Genomic DNA, 23,142 nt, shown 5'->3' on the forward strand with positions numbered 1-23,142 from the left:
CATGAATGTTTTTAATTCATAATTCCATTGAATTTTTTAAACAAGAAAAATAACAAATTAAGATAAAGTAGTGAAAAGAAAAAAGCAAAAAAAAAAAAAAGCAAGAAAATAAAAAAGTTGAAATATAAAAAAAGCTGTAAATGGCTTCCAATATTTCTCATAGCAGTTGTAAGTACAAATATATTTCAATCTCTAAAATTATGTTGTATTACTCTTCTTTCTATAATCTCTATGTAACCTTCAAAACTATATGTTTGTTTGTTTTTTTCATTTTTATACAAAAAGTCCATAAGGAGCAGCATATGAATAGTAGTATAAAATGTACCAAAAATGAAAATACTTTTTGTTTGTTTCCCAGATCTTCTATACAAGATCCTTCATTTGTTTTGCTAGCACTGAAGACACATCTGATAGTGAAAAGCAAACAAACACACACACACACCTCATTGGGGATTCTGAAAGTCAGGCCGGTTTCCTTTCTGTCAATACTCATCTCCTTTTTGCAGAGATTTTGAGACAATACAACCTCTAAGTGCAACATGAACTAGGAAATACTAAAGAATAAACTACATTATAATAGAGTATACTCACTATATTAGAAAGGAAAAACCACAGAGGATTGTATCCTAGTCAGGGAACGTGTCTGTCATTGATTTAGGTCAGTGTATGTTTTTATCATAATTAAAGGATAAAAGAAAGTCTATTTGTGATTGAGAGGAAGTGCAACTAAATGAAAATGTATCATCTCATTTGAAGAACTATCAGGTTGAGCATAGAACTAGGTGCTGTAGATCTTTGTGAGAGGTTCTTTTGGGAAATGGTACAGATCAGCACCATATACAGATTGGTGATATCCTCTCTAGGTTTCCAGGGGGCTTTTACTAACAAAAAATTAACATAATCAGTTTTATATAGTAACTATACTCCTATCCATACCTATCTTTTTCCCACACCATCTATGTAACAATCTGTCACTTAAGCATCAATCGAAGTCATCAGCTACCTTTAAGCCACCTATAAGTTGGCTTCTGTCAGTTGCTTTTCCAAATTGCTGCTGCAGCATTCACTTTGTAGTTTCTCAGACTATTCTACAGGAGAAAATAAACATGCTTTATAAGCTACTGGCTGGCTGTAGTTCCTCTACTGGAGGGGTGAAGCTATTAGCTCTGTCACTTCCTTCACCTTATCTGCTGCTGATTTGGTAAAATCCAAGTCCTCATTACCTCAGTTGCTTGTTTTGCTGATGGCTGCTCCACTCCCTTGGCTGCAAACATTTGCTTTTGGCTCCCTCACAGCAAATGTGTCTACTCACACACCCACACTTCTAGTGCGCTCAGCATTTTACCTTATAATTGAGACCAGGTGTGGTACAATGTCCTTCAGGCTGCCTTAAAGTCCTTCAGGCTGCCGTAAAACAAAGGGAAAGGAAAAGCTAATGCTAGCTACTGACAGACTTTTCTTCCACATCTATTAAGCCATTGGGAATCACATCTTCAGTTGCCTTCTTTTAATTTTAGTAGCTGTATAATTGACAGAGACAGCTACCCTGTTCCCTCCACAAAGATACTGGGCATCTATTGTAGAAGTTTCCATTCCTACAATCAGTATTTGCAGTGATACCATCTGGCGTTTATATAGCAGTGTAAAATTTAAAGGGAAGTACAATAATTTTTGGTCCACACTTAGATATGGAAGCTTATTGAGGGATTTTAAGCCAATCACTTTCTCTCAGTGGAATCTACATCACTGTGTTGTTATTATGTGAATGAGAGATGACCTCCACCCAGGTTGTTCTTGAAGGATAGATGGAATATAAATCTAAGATATTTTTTTCCATACTTACCGTGGTTGATAATTTTAAAAAAAATCTGAAATCCAGTTTCTTGATCCAGATTTGTTATGCCCCTGAAGCAGTGCCATGATTTTTCAACTTCATTTGTAAGAATCGTTGGCTTTCATCAATATGTCTTAACGCAAAATAATTTATACATAGAGAATCACAGCATCTGAAGAGCAATTTTCTAACTTTTCTGTTCTGTAAGTTTACTTTTGACATTAGTTTCGTAAGAGCAAAGGTTTTACAAAACAACCATTAATCAATTCTCATCTACTGTAGATACAGGATGCATAGATTTATTATGCAACCTGCAAATGCTTAACAACTTCAAATACATTTTAAGGAAAATGGATGCTGTCTATCTCGACATCTAATTCTGCCAGGAGATATAAACCTTTCTTCTTTGATAATGAAGAAAAAAACAAACAAATAGGGAGGAAAGAGAACGCTTATTTTAGGTGGCAATCTTAACAAAAGAAATCAACACCAGAATGAATATAAATTGTTGCAGTTCTGCTTGCAGTATAGATGAAAAGAACAGTTGTGCTTACCCATTGCAATTGGTCAGATTTCTGAAGATTTCTGTCTTAACAAGATGTAAACAATTTGCTGGCACATCCTGCTCAATTTCTACCACTTGGCTTTCCCTACCACTGGGAGCAGCTACACTCTTTGGCATGACATGCACACACCAAGCATTTTGGTTTGCTCCCCTCCAAACAAATCCATAATTGGAAACCAAAAATAAATTCTTGACCTCCTAAATAAACCACAGGAACTTCTGCATTAGGCTTAATCCATTCCATTGGCAGGAGAAAGCAGTGGAAAACAATCAAGCTAGTTAACTCTAAGCCGCTGTTGTTCAGAATTCTGGATTTGTGTGCTGAGAAAGACATAGAATCAAAGCACTTGATTACTCTATTGCCAGGCGGATTGTTGAATACGCTGGCTATAAATGGCTATTTCAGGCAAAATAGGCTGATCAAATAGGCTTAATCTGAGCAAAAAAAAATTAACATTTTGCATTGTTCAACAGGGTGCTTTTGCATTTTGGTTTATATAACTGTTTTGGGGGATTTTTTTTGTTTTTGTTTGTTTTGGGTCAAGTGTCTGCTATTTTTCAATTTTTTTTCCCCAAAATAATAACAAAGTATGATATATTAACATGAATTTAATGTCACATAGGCTTCTAGCAGCTTCTGAAATTATGCAGTTTTTATTGATGCTTAAATATCTGCTCTATTTGTTAATATTATCTCATGGGATAGTATCTCATTCTACAATGTTTGTGACGCACGAATGACATCAAACTGGATATTACAAACATATGTTAAAGTTGTTTTATGTCCATTATTAATATACTTACAAATTGTAGATTTTGGATTTTAAATGTTTCAAGTCAACTATTGCTTTTCCTTCACTTTGTGATAATATATTCAAGCAAGAACAAAGTGCTACAACCCTTTTAATTTGTGCCCAACTCACCCACCCCAATGTAATGAAGTAAATTAGAGAAATCCTACTGAAAGTACACACAACAAAACTTAAACAAAATATGTTTTCAATTGTATTTCAATTCAGAGACATGGGTGCTTACTTATCTCCTATATCAGGGGTGTCAAACTTGTGTCGTCACGGCATTGTCACATGACATATTGCGACTTTTTTCCCCTTTGCTAAATCAAGCGTGGCCAGTATGTGACGCATGCAGCCCGTGGGCCATGAGTTTGACACTCCTGTCCTATATGAAAATGCCTGATTTGTAAATATACTTAACTATATCAGGACCAATATGTGGGTCTAAAAAAGATTAAAGACCTGGGAAACCCTTCTTGTTGATGTTCTTTCCTCTTTCCTTTTTCTGAAAAATAATTCTTGACCTCAAATTATTATCTGAATTGGTACCACTTATGGCATAATACTCTACTTGGTTTCCTAATTTGGGTCTGATAGATTGTATTAATCCCACCATTGATCTTGATAAATAATAGCTTATGAACCTGCTTTATATATGGAATCAACCATTGGAACTTACTCAACAAACTATGGCTACTGTGAGAAAGCCTGAATCAAAATCCAGAAACACTGACACAGGACTCTGGATAGCTCATAGCTGGATAGCACATAGCTGCTCATAGCTCAACAGCTGCAGTCAGAAACCAACATACGTGGTTTGTGGAACAAGCCATATAAGCTTCATGGGTGGATTTACACTATCTTATGCAAAAACTGCATAAAATAGGAACATCAGGGAATTATACACTGGATCTTACTGAACCGATAGAGTAACACCATAGCTATATTGAAAATTTTCATTCCATCTGATACACATCCATTTAATGTTTGCTTCACACCACATCTTGAAAAGGTATAAGTAAAGATAAATGTCTTTCAAGTCAAGCTTATATGTTGATTGCATATAATTTGGCCATATAAACAACAGCACAGCACTAGAGAGCCATTACCATCTTCAGGAATATTTTTTTCAATTCTCCAGTCTAATCTATAACCTTAAAAATCTAAGTAGAGGTCAGTTCACTTCTAGCTCAGATAAGCTGCCCAAAGTGTTGCCACCTATATCTCAGTAATCTCTGGGAACCCTACCAGTAAGAATGAAGGGGCTTTCCATTGCCCCTATTATCATTAGCCAGAGGAACAGTCCCCATTTTATTTTATTTATTTTATTTTATTTTATTAGATTTTTATACCGCCTTTTCCCGAAGGACTCAGGGCAGTGTACAGCCAAATAATAAAACCACACAATATACACATTAAAACAGAAACTTAAAACCAAGCATATTACATAAATGGCCGAAATTTAAAACAGTCAATTTAAAACCCTAAAATTCATAAATAGCCCCAATTAAAATTTAATAAAACTTTTAAGCCAGTCCCGCTTGAATAAATAAATGCGTTTTCAGCTCACGGCGAAAGGTCCGAAGATCAGGCAATTGGCGTAAACCAGGGGGAAGTTTGTTCCAAAGAGTAGGAGCTCCAACAGAGAAGGCCCTACCCCTGGGGGCCGCCAGCCGACATTGTTTGGCGGACGGCACCCTGAGAAGACCCTCTCTGTGTGAGCGTACGGGTCGGTGGGAGGAGTAAGGTAACAGCAGGCGGTCCCGTAAGTACCCGGGCCCTAAGCCATTTTATGCTTCATAGCAATCAAAGGAGAAGTGAAACACAACTAGTTCACCAGATGGCTTTTCTGTTGAGACTTTTGCACTGTTTCCTTTTCTTTTAGTAGACAGTGTTCACAATATAGAGTGAGAAACTTATGTTGTATATCAGATTAATTAGATGAAATACAGTTCAAGGAAAAAATACCGTATATACTCGAGTATAAGCCGAGTTTTTCAGCACATTTTTTGTGCTGAAAAACGTCCCCTCGGCTTATACTCGGGTCTATACGGCTTATACTCAAGTTTTTTTTTTTTAAGCCCCTCGGCTTATACTCGAGTATATACGGCTTATACTCGAGTTTTTTTTTTCTTTTTTTCACATTTTACCGGACTGAAGCCCTGCCGGTGCAGTGAGAGGGCGGGGCGGGGGAGCCGCCAGCCTTCTCAGCTGAGGGAGGGAGGGTTTCCCCAACCGGTAGGTGCCTCATTTCCCACCCTCGGCTTATACTCGAGTCCCCAGTTTACCCCAGTTTTTGGGGTAAAATTGGGGACCTCGGCTTATACTCGGATCGGCTTATATTCGAGTATATACGGTAGTTAAGAATGATGCACAAGAATTACAGATAGGATTCCCACCATACTGTATGATTCTTTCTCCCTGAAAGAAAACCACAAACACGATTTATAGAAGTTGACTACTACCCTCATTATCACGGATGTTTATATTAATTCATGATGCTTTATTTTTTAAAAAAAAAATAGTTTGATGATGAAAGAAATGCTGCAGGAGAGGAAAGCTGGTTCCTTTGTTCTTGCTTTGTGTCAGTTCTTTGCTTTTATGAAGCAGGAATTTTTCAGAACTATAGTTCAAACTCCTATTGTGTGTGCTGAGAGGAACCCGAGTTTAAAGACTGAGGCAGTTATTACAAGTAGTCCCCGACTTACGACCGCAATTGAGCCCAAAATTCAAGTTGCTAAGTGAGAAATTTGTTAAGTGAAGTTTGCCCCATTTTATGACTTTTCTTGTTACTTTGGTTAACAGAATCACTGCCATTGTTAAATTAGTCACACAATTGTTAAGTGAAACATTGCAGTTGATAAGTGAATCTGGCTTCCCCATTGACTTGGATTGTCAGAAATTGCAACACATGATCACATGACCTGGGACACAACAACTGTCACAAATTTGAGTCAATTTTATTTATTTATTTATTTATTTATTTAATCATATTTATATACCGCCCTATCTCCCGAAGGACTCAGGGCGGTTTACAGGCATTTAAAAACATATAAATACAGTATAAAAACAGTTAAAAAACTTATTCAAAAAGCCCGTTAATTAAAACATCCAATTAAAACCCAATTAAAACCAAATTTAAAATCTAGCTCAGTCCTGCACAATTAAATAAGTATGTTTTAAGCCCGCGGCGGAAGGTCCGAAGGTCCGGAAGCTGACGGAGTCCGGGGGGTAGTTCGTTCCAAAGGGTGGGAGCCCCCACAGAGAAGGCTCTTCCCCTGGGCGTCGCCAGACGACATTGCCTCGCTGACGGCACCCTGAGGAGACCCTCTCTATGAGAGCGCACGGGTCGGTGGGAGGTGTTCGGTAGCAGTAGGCGGTCCCGTAAATAACCCGGCCCAATGCCATGGAGCGCTTTAAAGGTGGTCACCAAAACCTTGAAGCGCACCCGGAAGGCCACAGGCAGCCAGTGCAGCCTGCGCAGGATGGGTGTTATGCGGGAGCCACGAGGGGCTCCATCTATCACCTGCGCAGCCGCATTCTGGACTAACTGTAGCCTCCGGATGCCCTTCAAGGGGAGCCCCTTGTAGAGAGCATTGCAGTAATCCAGGCGAGACGTCACGAGTGCGTGAGTGACCGTGCATAGGGCATCCCGGTCCAGAAAGGGGCGCAACTGGGTACCAGGCAAACCTGGTAGAACGCTCTCCTGGAGACGGCCGTCAAATGATCTTCTAGAGACAGCCGTTCATCCAGGAGGACGCCTAAGTTGCGAACCCTTTCCATCGGGGCCACTGACTCGCCACCGATGGTCAGCCGCGGATTTAGCTGACTGTACCGGGATGCCGGCATCCACAGCCACTCTGTCTTGGCGGGATTGAGTTTGAGCCTGTTTCTCCCCATCCAGACCCGTACGGCCTCCAGACACCGGGACAGCACTTCGATAGCTTCGTTGGGGTGGTCCGGTGTAGAAAAGTACAGCTGGGTGTCATCCGCATACAGCTGGTACTTCACACCGAAACCACTGATGATCTCACCCAGCGGCTTCATGTAGATGTTAAACAGAAGGGGCGAGAGAATCGACCCCTGCGGCACCCCACAAGTGAGGTGCCTCGGAGCCGACCTCTGCCCCCCTGTCAAGCATCCAAATATAAACCATGCGGCCGTGGGGATGCGGTCAATTTAAACCCATCCTCTTTCTAGCCAAGGTTAACAATATTCAGGTATGCACACACAAGAGGCATGATCACTGAACCCCCAACCCCATCCAGCATCCCAAAAGTAGGCAGTAGCAGATTGTGGCAGAGATAGTCCGCGACTTACGACCACAATTGAGCCCAATATTTCTGTTGTTAAGCGAAACACTTAGGTGACTTTTGCCCCATTTTACAACTTTTCTTGCTGCCGTTGTTAAGTGAAACATTGCAGTTGATAAGTAGAATCTGGCTATCCCAATGACTTGGATTGTCAGAAGTTGCAACACGTGATCACATGACCTCGGACACAACAACCGTCATAAATTTGAGTCAATTGTCAAGCATCCAAATATAAACCATGTGACCGTGGGGATGCTCCAATGGTCATAAGTGTGAAAAATGGTCATAAGTCACTTTTTTTTGGTGCTGTTGTAACTTCAAATGGTCACTAAGTAAACTGTTGTAAGCCGAGGACTGCCTGTATAAAAAGGTTGCCAGCCTACTGGAAAATAGACGGGGCAAAAGTGTTTAACAACCAAATTAATTATTGAGAATCATCCATAGAAGAATCCCGTTACCTTTTAAAAACTTTTCCAATGTCTCATATGGGCTCTTAGGTACCTACTTATGGGCATCACTTACATTACTTCTTTTAGAACAATCCCAGAATCTTTTTGTAATGTTTATTAATTTATTAGGGTTAATGTTTTTCCAGAAAACAAAACAGAAAACCCATAATGATACTTTAATAATACATTTGTACATCAGTGCCCTAGTTGCCCCAGCACTTGCCAGTCCCTGGAAGCCAGCAATCAGTACCAGGATCTGAATCTTTATTTCAGGATAACAGGTGAATGCTAGTTTTTAAAAGTCTGGAGAAAAGCCATATGTTTCTTATTAAAGGCTTTTTGTTCACAGCACATTCTGCTCTAAAAAGCCCTTGGCACTCAGTTTGGATGATTAACTCTAGGCTGAGATTAGGTGTACAAAGCTCCCTAATCTAAAACCAAACAAGCCATAGGATAGCTAAGTGCAAGGTGCAAATCCCATCACAAAACGAAATGAGTAGAGCAAAGGGACCTGAGATCTGCCATTAAAGGAAAACATGGAAATAATTCTTAACATTCTGCCAACAAAGAAAGTCACTGTTTATTCAAGATACAGATAATACACACACTTATCTTCAATTCCTTTTAACTTCCTTCAAAGCAAATATCCAATCACCAAAAGATTTTAACCCTTAAGAGGTAACTATAATTGCCTTCCTTAATTATGGATTTTTATATAATCTCTCAGAGACCATATGCATTTCTCTAAGCACAGACACAACTTCTAGCCAATTTGCAATCAGAGAACTTTCCACCTGTTTGCATAAGTATGGCCAGATTCATTCACAATTCATCTTCTAGCCCAGCCAGACTTAAATAAATCCTAATAGCAGATTAGCAGAGAACATATATCCACCCCCAGAGTCTTCATTAAACAGAAGCTTTCAGAGGCATTCCCCAGCTGCTGGGAAGCCATTTAAAGATGGTGTTTTAAGAGCAAAGAACAAAAATGCTGGTATTGCTGAATTTTTTATGTTTGTTATTCTCAAGTATGAAAACATCTGGCTGATACTTTAAAGATACTTTAAAGATGCATTCTTAAAGACAGCAGGGCCAGGCCTTTTCAAAATATACAAATGCAGGGAGCCATATCTATGATGACTATATTATGCAGATTCATACCTTTTTGTGAATATCTCTCCAGGAAAAAAAATCAAATGAATTGCCCATATAGAAGCTGGTAAAAGAGCTTGTAGAAAACATGTTTTTTAAAGGTTCTGATAATCAGGCAATTCAGCTGGGATTGCCAGAGAAGCCTTTTAAAACCTTTTGTTTTTACAATCTCTTCGGCCAAGGGAACCGGTTCGGGGGCGTGGCCAGCTGGGCATTGTTACTGGTTCTGCGAACTTGGCCAGATTTTTGCCAACGGTTCTTGAGAACCAGTCCGAACTGGTAGCAACCCACTACTGCAGCACGCCTTCTTCCTCCTATTTCCCCCAAAACAGCAACTACTTTTACTGCCTGGGTTTGAAAAGTTGAAAGCCCTTTAGAAAAGTAACAGACATGAGCAAACCTATGAGTCCTATTTTTTAATTCATTCATTAATCTTTGCTAGATTACCATTGGTATATTACAGGTAGTTCTCGACTTACAACCATTTGTTTAAGCAATCATTCAAAGTTACAACAGTTCTGAAAGAAGTGACTTGCAACTGGTCCTTGCACTTATGACCCTCACAATCTCCCCACAGGCAAATTTGGCCACTTGGCAACCACCAAGTTTTTACCGTGAGTGCAGTGTCCCAGAGTCGTATGATCACCATTTGCAACTTTCCCAGCCAGCTTCCGATGAATAGTCAATGGGGGAAGCCAGATTCACTTATGATTTACTTAACAAGAGCAATGGTTTGCTTAACAACCAAAGGGAAAAAAGGTCGTAAAATTAGATACAACTCATTTAACCACTGTTGCTTAGCAACGGAAAATCTGGTAAAATTGTAGTCTAAATCAAGGACTGCTTTTAGCCCATGTGAATGAATGATAGAACATTGGCTAGTTTTATAATTTCTGCTCTTCTAACAAACTGACTATTTCAAGTTCGACTCCTGGGATTTACAGGTAACAAGCTGTCTAGGTCTACTCCCTGAATTAAGCTAAAATATAGTTGAGGAAGTAACTGTACTTAAATGAGTCACTGGGAGTAGGACAGCATATAAATTGAATATATTATTGTTGTTAATATTATTATGTAAAGCATAAAGCACATGAACAGTGATTCAAATGCAGCTATCATATCCGAGCTAGAATGAGATACAGAAAACATTCTTTGCTGCTGGCTTGTCTGGATTTTTTGCACTCCACACATAGTAGCAAACGTGATAGCTACAGAATAAGATAGCACATTATTCAATGGAATATTTTCGGAGTGCTTTCCTCTTTCAGTAAACTTACTTCTGGTTTCAGAATTTCCTCTTTAGCCCTGTTTTTTCAATGTCCTGTTACAGCCTGGGCTGGATTCCATGAAAAGTTCAAACACAGCTGTGATTTCAATAAAAAGAGCAGCAGGAAGTTATTCATCTATTGAGGCCATGCTTAATAAATGACTGAAAATGAAGAACATGCATCAATAAAGAAGAATATTTGTTTTGTAGCTCAGGGTTGAAATGAGGGGTCCTTGGTTGCTCACCGGTGCTGACACTGATGATGTTACCTAGTTTGGGTATTGAAATGTCTGCAAGAAAACAACCAAGCTCAGAGAGCATCAAGGAACCCACAGTACATACGTCAGATCCAGGTCAATAATAGTCTGGGCTCATCCGAGAAGATGACAAATACTTGTTCACTTTAGAAAGGTAATATTCATTTTAATCTGCTTTAAATAAACTTGTCACAATAGTAACAAACCCAAATCTTTAAGTCCTGTTTATTGGGGGGGGGGGAACATATATAATTCATCATCTAAGAGCTCATCGATTATAATAATGTAGCATACAATAAGAACACAAATTTTTCCCTTTCCATGCATTGAAAAAGTGCAAAAAGAAAATAAAACATAGCAACACAGATGTTATAGGAACTAAGTAGACAAATGACAATTTCTAGAGATAATCAAACAAGTGGGACTTTTCAGTTAAGCTTTATTATAAAAGCCATTCTCTAAATCTAGTTCCAAGCAGTTGGACTACAGTTCCTGGCCTGGGAACTATAAACATGCTAATAGATTATGACCAAAATGCAAAATTATAAGAAACAGGACTCTTTCTCAGAGCTGATCTTATTCTTTTTTTTAAATCACTCCCTAGAAAACAAAGAAAATAATATTTGCCAATAGTACTGGACTATGAAACGGCTGAAGATTATTCTAAGATATACTACTTCCCAGATCAAAAGCTCTAAAGAGTTTCACATCAGGGAAAGCACACATCCTGACGTAAGCACCTAAAAGAAAGAGGAAGTGCTAAAGGCCAAGAAATGTACTTTAGACTCACTGGACGTTTAACACTTCGCTTCACTCAATTGCTGTAAGAGCTCCAAATGTTCCAAATTAGTTTCTAAGGGCATTGCAGCAGGAAATGCTCTCTATGTTTATTTATTATTAGAATTCCTATTTACTCCATATCCAATTTTTTTTCTCATCCCTTCTCGGTGCAGCTGCCCCATCATCTTATCTTCTCTGTGCCCCACCTTCTTGATTTTCTTTATTTTGCTAAAGTAATCAACAAAAGGTATAATTACACAGATCAATACTAAATGATCAACGTGTGTTCTAAATTGATAAATATAACATTGAAAAAACTGGGCAGGGGAAGTAACATGCTATTAATAGAATAAAACAGTGACCAATATGGTTTGAAAGTCTTCTTCCTTATTCCTTGTTTGAAAAAAGATATTGACAAATTAGAGATACCAATATTCCATTGCTACAAACTTTCTGGTGTTGAATCAGATGTGGATAACAGAACTGAGAATGATCACTGGAAATAGAATTTTCTATAGGCCATTTCTGACATTCTTTGCCTGGATTTTTATAGCACACATCTGCAGCTCTAGCCAACCTCTATGTTCCTCCAAATCAGGGGTGAAATGTAAAATTTGTTACTACTGGTTCTGTTGGCATGGTTTGGGGAGTAATGTGACTGGGTGGGCATGGACAACTTTTTTTTTACTTTTAAAAGCTTTTTTTCTACCAAAAAAAGGCTTTTAAAGGGTTCTGATGATCCCAGCTGAGTTGCCTGATTATCAGAACCTTTTAAAAGCATTTTTGGCCAAAGAGGTTGTAGAAAAAATGCTTTTAAAAGGTTCTGACGATCCCAGCTGAGCTCTGATCCCAGCTCTGATCATCAGAGGCTTTTTTTTTACTTTTTAAAGCATTTTTTCGGGCGAAGAAAAAATGCTTTAAAAGTAAAAAAAACCTTCTGATGATCGCGCGGCTCAGCTGGGCATGGCGGGGGGGCAGGGATTTTTGCTACTGATTCTCCGAACCACCAGCCGCCATCACTACCGGATCAGGCGATCCAGTCCGAACCGGGAGCATTTCACCCCTGCTCCAAATCTACAATACATTGTCTTAATACATTAAAATTACTATGGATGTAGCCAAGAATAACATATGCAGTTCTAATGTGCAGCAGTCGATCCAGAATCATATGAACCTTCTTTTTTTCATGATTCTGGTGAAAAAAAGGGAGCAGAATAAATCTGTGTGCAAAGGCATGGGGTTTTCTTCCATAAATTTGTATGGATCTATATGTGAGATTGGTATGCAGAGAGGGATCAATTAGTGTTTGTATGTGGGAAGCTTTACTTTGCAGGCAATTAATTTTAATTAGCAGTTATTAAGCCAATGCAAACATTTAGCGGAGAGGAAAAATCCCCAAGATTGGTTTCAGCTGGCATTGGCAAACCTAAATTGACAAGCCAGGGAGGCTGGGCATTCTACTGGATTTCATTTTATTTACTTATTTAATTAGATTTTTATCTCAAATTTATTACTTTATAAGTAACTCAAAGTCGCAGACATATCTAATCCTCCTTCCTCCTCCTATTTTCCCCACAACAACTCTGTGCAGTGGGTTGGGCTGAGAGAGAATGATTGGCCCAAACCAGCGGTGGGATTCAAATAATTTAACAACCTGTTCTCTGCCCTAATAATTTCTCCCAACAACCAGTGTGCCAAACTGCTCAGAAAGTTAACAACCGGTTCTCCCGAAGTGGTGCAAACTGGCTGAATCCCACCACTGGCCCAAACCCACCCTGCTAGCTTTCAGGTCAAGATTAGAACTAAGTCTAGTCTAAGTCAAGACTAAAACTCACAGTTCTTGGTTTCTAGGTCAGCACCTTCATCATTACACCAAACTGGCTCCCATGTTTATAACTGTTCTGTCAACTTCAAGAATAACTTTCCAACCCTTCAAGTGTATTCTTGCAGTTTCTTAAGAAAATAAACAGTAATTTAAGAGACATAATTAGTATGGACAAATCCTGCCACTTTACAGAAGTTTCATGAGATACAGTAATTCTTGAAGGCACTTCCAAGTTGGTGTAGTCTGTGTTAAGACCCTTCTAAACAATCTTTTTTGTGCACCTGGTATATTTTCAAGATATTTTCAGCTGAACTTGGCTAAAATATTACTTTAAACATTGCTTACTAATTGGGTTTGGTTTTTTCATGCAATGGTTTTGCTTGCCATTAAAGCAAATCCCAACTAAGACAGAATCAGCAAATTTTCAAAGCCACACTTTAGAAGCACAACAGCTGCAATGCAATTGAATTAATCAAAGGGGAAGAAAAAAGATCAGATGATTTATGAGCAACCAAATTGTCCATTTGTTTGTTAAGGCATCACATACAATAATCAACTTATTGAACAAGTCATAATGTCATACACATGCTATTAGTTCTGCAAATATTTGTGCCGACTTAGTGAAAGCTTGATTTGTCTAGTCTGCTAAAATTATCTGATTTAGACAGTAGAAAGGATTTCACTACAGTCATGGTCATTGGCTCCAAAGTGGGCACAACAGGGCAAAGAAAACCTCTCCTTTTTATATAAAATATAAGGAAAAGAAGAAGGAATGGGGATTTGATGGCCAAACATGCCCACTATTTTGAAAGCTAGGTCATTTTTTGCAGCTACCTCCTATCTGTACATGCACATAAGATATTTGTCTGAATCAAAATGGAGATTCAGACTGCCTCAATTCTTTGATGGTCAATTATCCATCTCAAATGCATTTAAGACATTCAAACTGATTTAAAATCGGTCCAATTTTTCAGATCAAATCAAGAAATCATGAGGGCCGGTTTGGTTTAGTGGTTGAAGTGCTGTTCTAGAAATTAGGAACTGTGAGTTCTAGTCCTGCATTAGTCATGAATAATGGGCTGGGTGACTTTGGGCCAGTCATTCTCTGTAAGCACAATCCACCTCTAAATCCTGCTAACTACAGGTAGTCCTTGACTTACAACAGTTTGTTTAGTGACCGTTCAAAGTTACAACAGTACTGAAAAATGTGACTTATGACCGTTTTTCACAGTTATGACCTTTGCAGCATCCCCATGACCATGTGATCAAAATTCAGATGCTTGGCAACTGATTCATATTTATGAGCATTACTGTGTCCCAAGGTCATGTGATCACCTTTTGTGCCCCTCTAACTAGCAAAGTCAATGGGGAAGCCAGATTCACTTAACAACGGGGTTACTAAATTATCAACTGCAGTAATTCACATAACCATGGCAAGAAAGGTAATAAAATGGGGCAAAATTCACTTAACAAATATCTCACTTAACAACATAAATTTGGGGCTCAATTGTGGTCATAAGTCGAGGACTACCTCACATAAAAGAATAATACAAATAACTCAATTTCCTGAATCAGATCTAAAGAAACAACAGCAATCAAAAGTTGGGGGAAACTCAGTCTCCAAGGAGTTTCTAATCCTGTGCTGAACATGCACATATAATCCTAGTTGTGAGAGGGGTTTTTTTCCCCCCTTTTAATTCTTAAAATTGCATAAACTGTGGCTGGTTTTGAACAAATGTCACATGTGGAGCTTTTGTAATCACAGTATTCGACGTGAAATTATAATATCAAATAGTCGGATGTTTGGCAGCAGGGATGAAATGTAAACTCTGGTTTAAAAGCATTCTGTAAAGCAGATCAATGATTACTTATTAAAAAGAAAATTGAGGGTACATTCTTAAAACTATATTATAGGTAACATGATTTTCTACAGCTTAGGTATGTAAGGGATATATTGTGGTTCTCACCTGCAAAATAAACAAACTTTTAAAGCTATCAATTTTTGCTTTCTCAATGCATTTATGTCCTTATCTTATTAATTTGGCACATAGCCCCTTTCTATCCAGTTTCTAGAAATATGGCTAATTTCATGCCAACGTTTGGAAGGACGTGTGAATAACATGAAGGGACATTTTATGATGCTCGGTGGACATGTAAAAAGCTAAAATATGTTGGATTGAAATACATTCTTTGATACAGATGATTTTAAAGATGCTGAAGCCAGAACATTTTCTTTTTAGGATTAATGGATCACATTGCACTCATGTCAGAAGTACCAAGGTGCTTCTGGGTTGAAAGGATTTGCCATCATTGACATCATCATTGCCTGGAGGATGTCCAGTTGGGGGCTCCTTTCATGACACCAGCAGCAGCTGGAGCAAAGGACGAGAGCTCATCTCAACCCATGGCACTTTAGGGTCTTGAACATGGTCTTGCTAATCTCCAACCCAACTATGCTCCAGGATTAATACATAAACAATTAAAAAAAGCTGTGGGAGATTATGTCAATATATCATTACTCTGGCAAGATTACTATATGCACAGAAATGGAAAGATTTAACAGGGTCCAGTATGGAGGAATGGTTGGTGAAAGTGACAGCTTTTGCTGAAATTGATAGATTGACCTCTTTGATTAGAGAAAAGCCATCTACATTTATTGGTGACTGGAAGTCTCTTGTGGACTTTTTCTATGTAAATAAAAAATGAACTTGTGATTTATGATGTTGATGAGTAGGTAGAATAGATTATAGAAAGAAGAGGGCTAGACTGTAATGTGAAAGAGAGAGGCTAAAATATACTTCAGCACTGAAATCTGGCTGGATCTATCCGGCTCGCGCGAACTCATATTGCCGGTGGTGGGAGGCTCCGCCCATCCACTGGGACATCATTACGTCCCGTTTTTGACCCTCTGCACATGCACAGAAGAGGTGCGCACTCACATTTCCAAACCGGTAGTGAAGTTAAGTGGATTTCATAGCTGATATACCGTATATACTCGAATATAAGCCGATCCGAGTATAAGCCGAGGTCCCCAATTTTACCCCAAAAACTGGGGTAAACTGGGGACTCGAGTATAAGCCGAGGGTGGGAAATGAGGCACCTACCGGTCGGCGAAACCCTCCCTCCCTCGGCCGAGAAGGCTGGCGGCTCCCCCGCCCCGCCCTCTCACTGCACCGGCAGGGCTTCCCCGCGCTAAAGCAAAAGCCCGCCAAGTTCGCGCCGGCCGGTATAATGTGAAAAAAAGGGAAAAAAAAAAAACTCGAGTATAAGCCGTATATACTCGAGTATAAGCCGAGGAGACGTTTTTCAGCACAAAAAACGTGCTGAAAAACTCGGCTTATACTCGAGTATATACGGTACTTGTTCTTATAACTGCTGTAAAGAATACTGGGAGCCACTTCTTTATATCTATTTTCTTTTCTTACACTACAATCCATTCACACACTCTTGGCCTTAGGTTGGAACGTCACAAAATATCTATCTACTAACCTCCACTGGAGAAAAGTGGTAGATTATGGTCCATAATCTTCAAGGAAGAGACCTTCATTTTACAGTGGATTGATTAGGATTAATCATAGTAAAAATCAGTCATTTTGTTCAAGAGAATCAGTCAGTTCTAAATTGCCACAATATTTTTTTCTGAGTTTCATCCAAGTTCCTTATAACCAACAGAATCTGTTTTCCCCTTATTCCTTTGTCAGCATTCCACACAGGAACTGTGTCAGCATGTCTCTTCCACAGACATGGAACAAGAAAAACTCCCGTTATTTGTAATGTCCTGGTACTCCAAATAATCCCTGGGCGAAGGAAGGAAGTGAAGTTTCTCAATAGAGATCCACAAAACATGCTACCGTATGGTAAATTGGACCCTCCCACAAAGATTTTACTGTTGTAAATAAACAAAGCACAGGAAATTCTTCGCTTTCAGGCTGTTGCCAAGAAAACTACATGGGTCGCTTAGGTTGAAGGAGATTTTACTTTGCCTCTATTGATCATACAGAAGAGATTTATACAAACTAGCTACAGAAACATAAGGAACTTAGTAGTGAGATATGTAATGTGTTGCAGTATTCCTATTACAAGATTCTAGCTGCTTGGGAAAACATTCTTTTTTCTAAGACATATCATTCCAATGTACTCCTTGGCTATTTTGTGTGGGTTTTCCTTTTTATTGAGTTAGGCTCCTATACTTTCTGATTATATTCAGTCTTTTGTGTTTTGTTTTAAGCTTCCCCACTCAAGTTAAGTGTACTATAGTTTTTAAAAATTCTTCTAAAGAATCTTTTCTTGAGCTAGTAATAGCACTTAGATGTATATACCGCTTCACAGTATTTTACAGCCCTCTCTAAGTGGTTTACAGAGTAAGCATATTGCCCCCAACAATTTGGGTCCTCATTTTTTACCGACCTTGGAAAGATGGAAGGCTGAGTCAACCTTGAGCTTGGTGAGATTTGAACTGCCAAATTGCAGGCAGCCGGCAGTCAGCAGAAGTAGCCTGCAGTACTGCACTCTAACCACTCCGCCACAGTGGCTCAGTAGTTGCTGCTTTATTTGTTTATTTATATTCTGCTTTTATTGTTTTTATAAATAACTCAAAGTGGTGAACATACCTAACATTTCTTCCTCTTCCTATTTTCTCCACAACAATCCTGTGAGGTGGGTTGGGCTGAGACAGTGAGTGGCTTAAAGTCACCCAGCCAGCTTTTTGATTTTCCTTTTTGAAAACGGGTGGTACTGTTCTTTATCCAAATGATCAACACTTACAGAGTTAAGTAATTAAGCACCAGATTTCAAGATGGGACAAGTAGAATAAAATAAACAAGAAAAGGTGAGAGAGGGAGGGAAGGAGGGAGGGAGGGAGAGAGAGAAAGAGGGAGAGGGAGAGAGAAGAAAGTGCTTTTCAGTGATCGTAAACTGGTATTTCTGTCACAATCCAATAAATAGAATTGGCTTCCATTCCAGTATGATAATTAAAGAGTTTCCAGGGAAAATGGTGATGAGTATCAGGCATTTTTGCTAATTATAAAACAAGTCCTGAGAGAGTTGCAACAATTTTTAGCCTCTCTTCCAAAGCCTTTCTTTGGATCGGCATGGGGGTAGGGGGAGGAACTGAATTTTTCCCTGGAGTGTTTGTGACAAAAGCTCTTCTCCCCATGTTAACTATTTCAGAACAGACCTAACTTATCAAAATAATTACATGCTTACTTCTCACTGGCAGTTGCCTATTTTTAATTTTCCTGGAAGATTGAGAATATATCAGCAGCACCAAGGCTGCTGTTAGTGCTTTTCTACATTATCCTCTGGGAAAGTATTACAGAACAAAGCCTCCTTTAAATAAACATTATTTTGCTTGGTGCACAGGAAAACCCCTAGAAGACATCTTTTATCACAACAATTATAATGAAATGAAGTTCCTTAATGTTTAAAGGCCTGGATTAGGGAGAGCTCTACTGGGGAAATGCATAACTCTTGATCCCCAGCCTTGCTGCCTCCTATTATTATCTTTCTCTAGACTTTACTAGCAGTGTTGACATAAATGAAATAGATCAAAAGCAGTGCAGGAATCTGTTGCCCCACATAAAACACATCCCTTCTAATAACATTGCCATTCCTGTTACCCTCCAAGGCAGAACATTATCAATTGATACGAGGAGTGAACTGAAGAGTAAATAGTTCAGGACATGAATGGAAAAATGTTTCAACTGGGAGCTACCAATTCCTTAGCTGCTGTTTCTCGGCAACTCTTTGAATTAGTTGATAATCAAGTGGCCAATTGTCAGTAGATAGGTGAAATAAACTGAGTCTTATGACATAAACTGTCTCCCATCCCAGCTATAATGTTATATATTATATTATATCTTCAAAAAAGGGGGAAAAACAGACCCAGGAAGCTACAGACCAATCAGCCTAATATCTACTGTATACCTGGGAAGATACAGGAAAAAATAATCAAAAAACAGATCTATGAACATCTAGAAACAAAGTTATAACTAGTAGCCAGCACATCTGTTTGTTAAAAGCAGATCATGCCAAACCAATTTTATTTCATTCTTTGACAAACTGACTAAATTAGTAGACCAGCGAAATTCTGTGAACATAGTATGGTATATATAGACATTTGACAAAGTAAACCACAACTTACTTCTTGGTAAGCTAGAAAAATAGACAGCATCACAACCAGATGGATTTGTAACTGGCTGACAAACTGTACTCAACAAGTAATACTTGATGGTACTACATCTACATGGAGGGAAGTAAGCAGTGGGGTACTACAAGGTTCCGTCTTAGGCTCACTACTCTTCAATATCTTCATAAATGACTTAGTTGAGGGAATAGAAGGGGAACTCTTCAAATTTGCAGATGACAGGAATAGCCAACACCCCCGAAGACAAGCTCAGGATCCAAAAAGATCTTGACAGACTTAAACAATGGGCCCTATCCAAAAAAATGAAATTTAACGTGGAAAAAAAAGCAAAGTTTTATACCTGGGCAGAAAAAACCAAAGGTACAAGTACAAATTAGGCGAAAGTTGGCTCAAAAACAGTAACTGTGAGAGGGACCTTGGAGTCCTAGTGGATGATCACTTAAACATGAGTCGGATGTGTGCGGCAACAGCCAAAAAAGCTAATTTTTGTATAAAGAGAGGGATAGAATCAAAATCACATGAAGTATTAGTACAGATTTATAAAGCCTTAGTAAGACCACACCTGAAATACCGCATCCAGTTTTGGTCACATTACAAAAAAGATGTTGATACTTTGAAAAAAGTAGAAAAAAGAGCAATTAAGATGGTTAAAGGCCTGGAGATTAAAACATATGAAGAATGGTTGCAGGATTTGGGTTTGGCTAGTCTAGGGAAAAGAAGGACTTGGGAGACATGATAGCAGTATTCCAGTATTTGAGGGGCTGCCACAAAGAGGAGGGGGTCAATTTATTTTCTAAAACACTAGAGGGCAGGACAAGAAACAACGGATGGAAACTAATCAAGGAGAGAAGCAATCTGGAACAAAGAGAAACTTCCTAACAGTGAGGACAGTTAACCAGTGGAACAGCTTGCCTTCAGAAGTTGTGGGAGGGTTTTAAGAGACTGGATAGTCACTTGTCTGAAAGTTCTCCTACTTGAGAAGGGGGTGAAATAGAAGTCCTCTAAGGTCCTTTCCAGCTCTATTTTGATTTATTGAACATTTGTTATTTAAGGTGTTATAAATGGTACATGATATTGTACATACTGAGGTGCAAAATGTTCCTCCTTCTGAAAAGAATTAAAATGAGTGCTGCTGATCATGTGCAGAATGCTTTTCCTTTATCATAAATTACAAATATATCCAGGTGACAAATCTACCTTGGCAATGCCTTCATTAAACCAACTGGATTTTCACAATAGATCAATAGATTTTTACAACCTGGAGTCCCTGCACCCGCAGAGAGTACAAGATGGTATTTCAGGGGGTGCAACAAAGAGTGGCTTGTGTCCCTTAGTGATGAGTGATAATTACTTTTGTAGGGGGTGCAAACATTAATCAAATATTTCCTAAGAATGTGGAGCATAGAAAACGTTGGGAACCATTGCAATAGATGCAAGCTTTCAGTTTTAGCAAAACACTTCATCAGATAAGAGACTTTTAAAACAAGATAAACAAATGGAATGGGGGGCCGTAGTGATTGGTGCTTAAATCTGTACAGCTCAGAGTTCTGTATGACTCAGATTAAGTAGAAGTTGCCTGCAGCCTCTACAGATTAAGCTCTAAAGCTCACATGCTGATTTTCAATAAGCGATTATTTTCTAATATGATCTATAGTGTGATTTTTTTTTTTTGGCAAAGTTGTCCGTCTAGGAGCGAACAATTATACTCCAAAGCTATGCACAATTCATTACTTCAAAGTTCTCTCCTCATTCAATAGGATGACAATCTCACATTCCATTAAGCCATTCTTTGCTCAGCTGTGGTTTTAAATAAACAACAACTGAATTCACATTATGCTGAGGCTAAACAAGCCACAGTTTGGTTTAGCCCACACAAATGTGTTTACATTCATATAAATGCATTAAAGGCTTCCTCGGAGGCTTCCTTTGAAAAATTATATGATGAACACCTGTTGGTATCTAACCTGCAGTTAAAATGTTCCCATTGGCTGGAATACATCTTCAGTTTAAACCCATCCTCTTTCTAGCCAAGGTTAACAATATTCAGGTATGCACAGACAGGAGACATGATCATTGAACCCCCAACCCCATCCAGCATCCCAAAAGTAGGCAGTAGGCAGATTGTGGCAGAGATAGATAGTCCTCTACTTACAACCACAATTGAGCCCAACATTTCTGTTGTTAAGAAAGATCATACTTAGGTGACTTCTGTCCCGTGTTACAACTTTTCTTGCCACCGTTGTTAAGTGAAACATTGCAGTTGATAAGTGAATCTGGCTTCCCCATTGACTTTGCTTGTCAGAAGGTTGCAAAAGGTGATCATGTGATCTTGGGACAAGGCAACAGTCATAAGTATGAACCAGTTGCCAAGCATCTGGATTTCGATAACAGGATGATGGGGGGGAGAAGCATGGTAAGTCAGGGGCCTTTGAGAGGTCAGTAAACGAACTGTTGTTAAGTCGAGGACGACCTGTGTCCTCCTCCTTCAGGGATAGTTTCTTGACTCCAAGTTGACCCTTTTCAACAAACTCCCCACTTGTTCTTTCCCTTCCTGAGTCAGAAACGACAACGGGTCAGCATAATAAAAGTCAAAGTCCTCGGCTAACGAGAAGCGGCCAAAGGGAAGGAGAGGGAAGGTAAAGTTGTACACTTCGAAGGCGCTGACGTGTGACGCGATTCTTCTAAGCAGAAAGAAATACTGGAGGGAGACGGAACAGCGTAAGTAGATCTCCATGGTGCCCTGGCTTAGGAGCTTCGACGCCCGCCTTCCCACTCCACTCCCACCCCAAGCAAAACTTTGGAGTTTGCCCCAGCTTTAAGAAGGCAAACCCTTGTCCGGGACTTACCTGTTTGTCGTTGCAAGCGAAAAAGAAGAAAGAAAAAAAGAGCCGAGGGAACAGGCTCCAGCTGCCCCGAGACGGGATCCCGCCACAGCACTCCCCGGCCCGCCTTCGTTTTGGGCGCACGATCTCCAACGTCCACAACAACTCGCCGCCTGGGTAGGCAGCCTCGCAACTAACAACCAGGAAGGAGGCGGTCAAACATTACCAGCGGCTGGCGATGGGAATGAATGAGGAAGGGAAAGAGGCGGGCGCTCGATCTGGGTGGCTTCTGAGTGGATCCGATGAAAACCTTTCTGCCGGCTTCTCTCTCTTTCTCTCTCTCTCTCTCACACACACCCTCCCCCATCATTTTATCCCAGGAGGAAGGGATTTCCGCATGGTACAGAAGCTGGATCTGGAGAAACAGCAGGACAGAGGAGAGGAAATTCAGAGCCGCTTCCCCACCCGCCCGCCCCACTTGGGTTTTTTTTTTTTTTTTTTTTGGTAGGATGGGTTTTTTAGAATCTAAATTGCTCCGTTTTCTATTATTGGGGGGATCTGGGTGAGCTCCGGAAAAGGGTAAAGAGCAACTGGGTGAAGATCAACTCGGGTCTTTTATTCTCTGAAATGTCAGCCCGCTGACAGATCTCAACTAATTTCTTTGCAATTTTACACAGGGCTAAATCCCGCTGAAATCAGCGGGACTCACTTGGATCATTCTGAAGGCGAACGGTAGTGGCAATTCTACCGCTCTGTATGTGTATTGTGGCAGAAAAGCTGTTTGAAACCACAGCCATATACAGTAATGAGTCGTATGTACCGTGTAGTCCTGCCTGCAAGAGAAGCTCCCCAGTTTTAAGAGCTCTGCTCTTGGATGAAGACCTAGCATTTTGTTGGGGTGCATCTCCTACAGGTGAGACATATGTGGCATTTTGATGC

General features: G+C 39.6%; 1 long non-coding RNA gene across 1 annotated transcript; it reads right to left on the reverse strand.

Moving 5' to 3' along the window:
• Positions 1-10,384: 10,384 nt before the first annotated feature.
• LOC131193078 (uncharacterized) lies at positions 10,385-22,508 on the reverse strand. Its single transcript, XR_009153842.1, has 3 exons — positions 22,228-22,508; positions 13,247-13,364; positions 10,385-10,471 (listed from the first exon to the last, which is right to left on the reverse strand). It is a non-coding gene; the product is annotated as an uncharacterized LOC131193078 (long non-coding RNA).
• Between the last annotated feature and the right edge of the window lie 634 nt (positions 22,509-23,142).

This window comes from Ahaetulla prasina, chromosome 1, assembly GCF_028640845.1.
Source record: "Ahaetulla prasina isolate Xishuangbanna chromosome 1, ASM2864084v1, whole genome shotgun sequence".
In the NCBI taxonomy this organism is placed as follows: domain Eukaryota; kingdom Metazoa; phylum Chordata; class Lepidosauria; order Squamata; family Colubridae; genus Ahaetulla; species Ahaetulla prasina.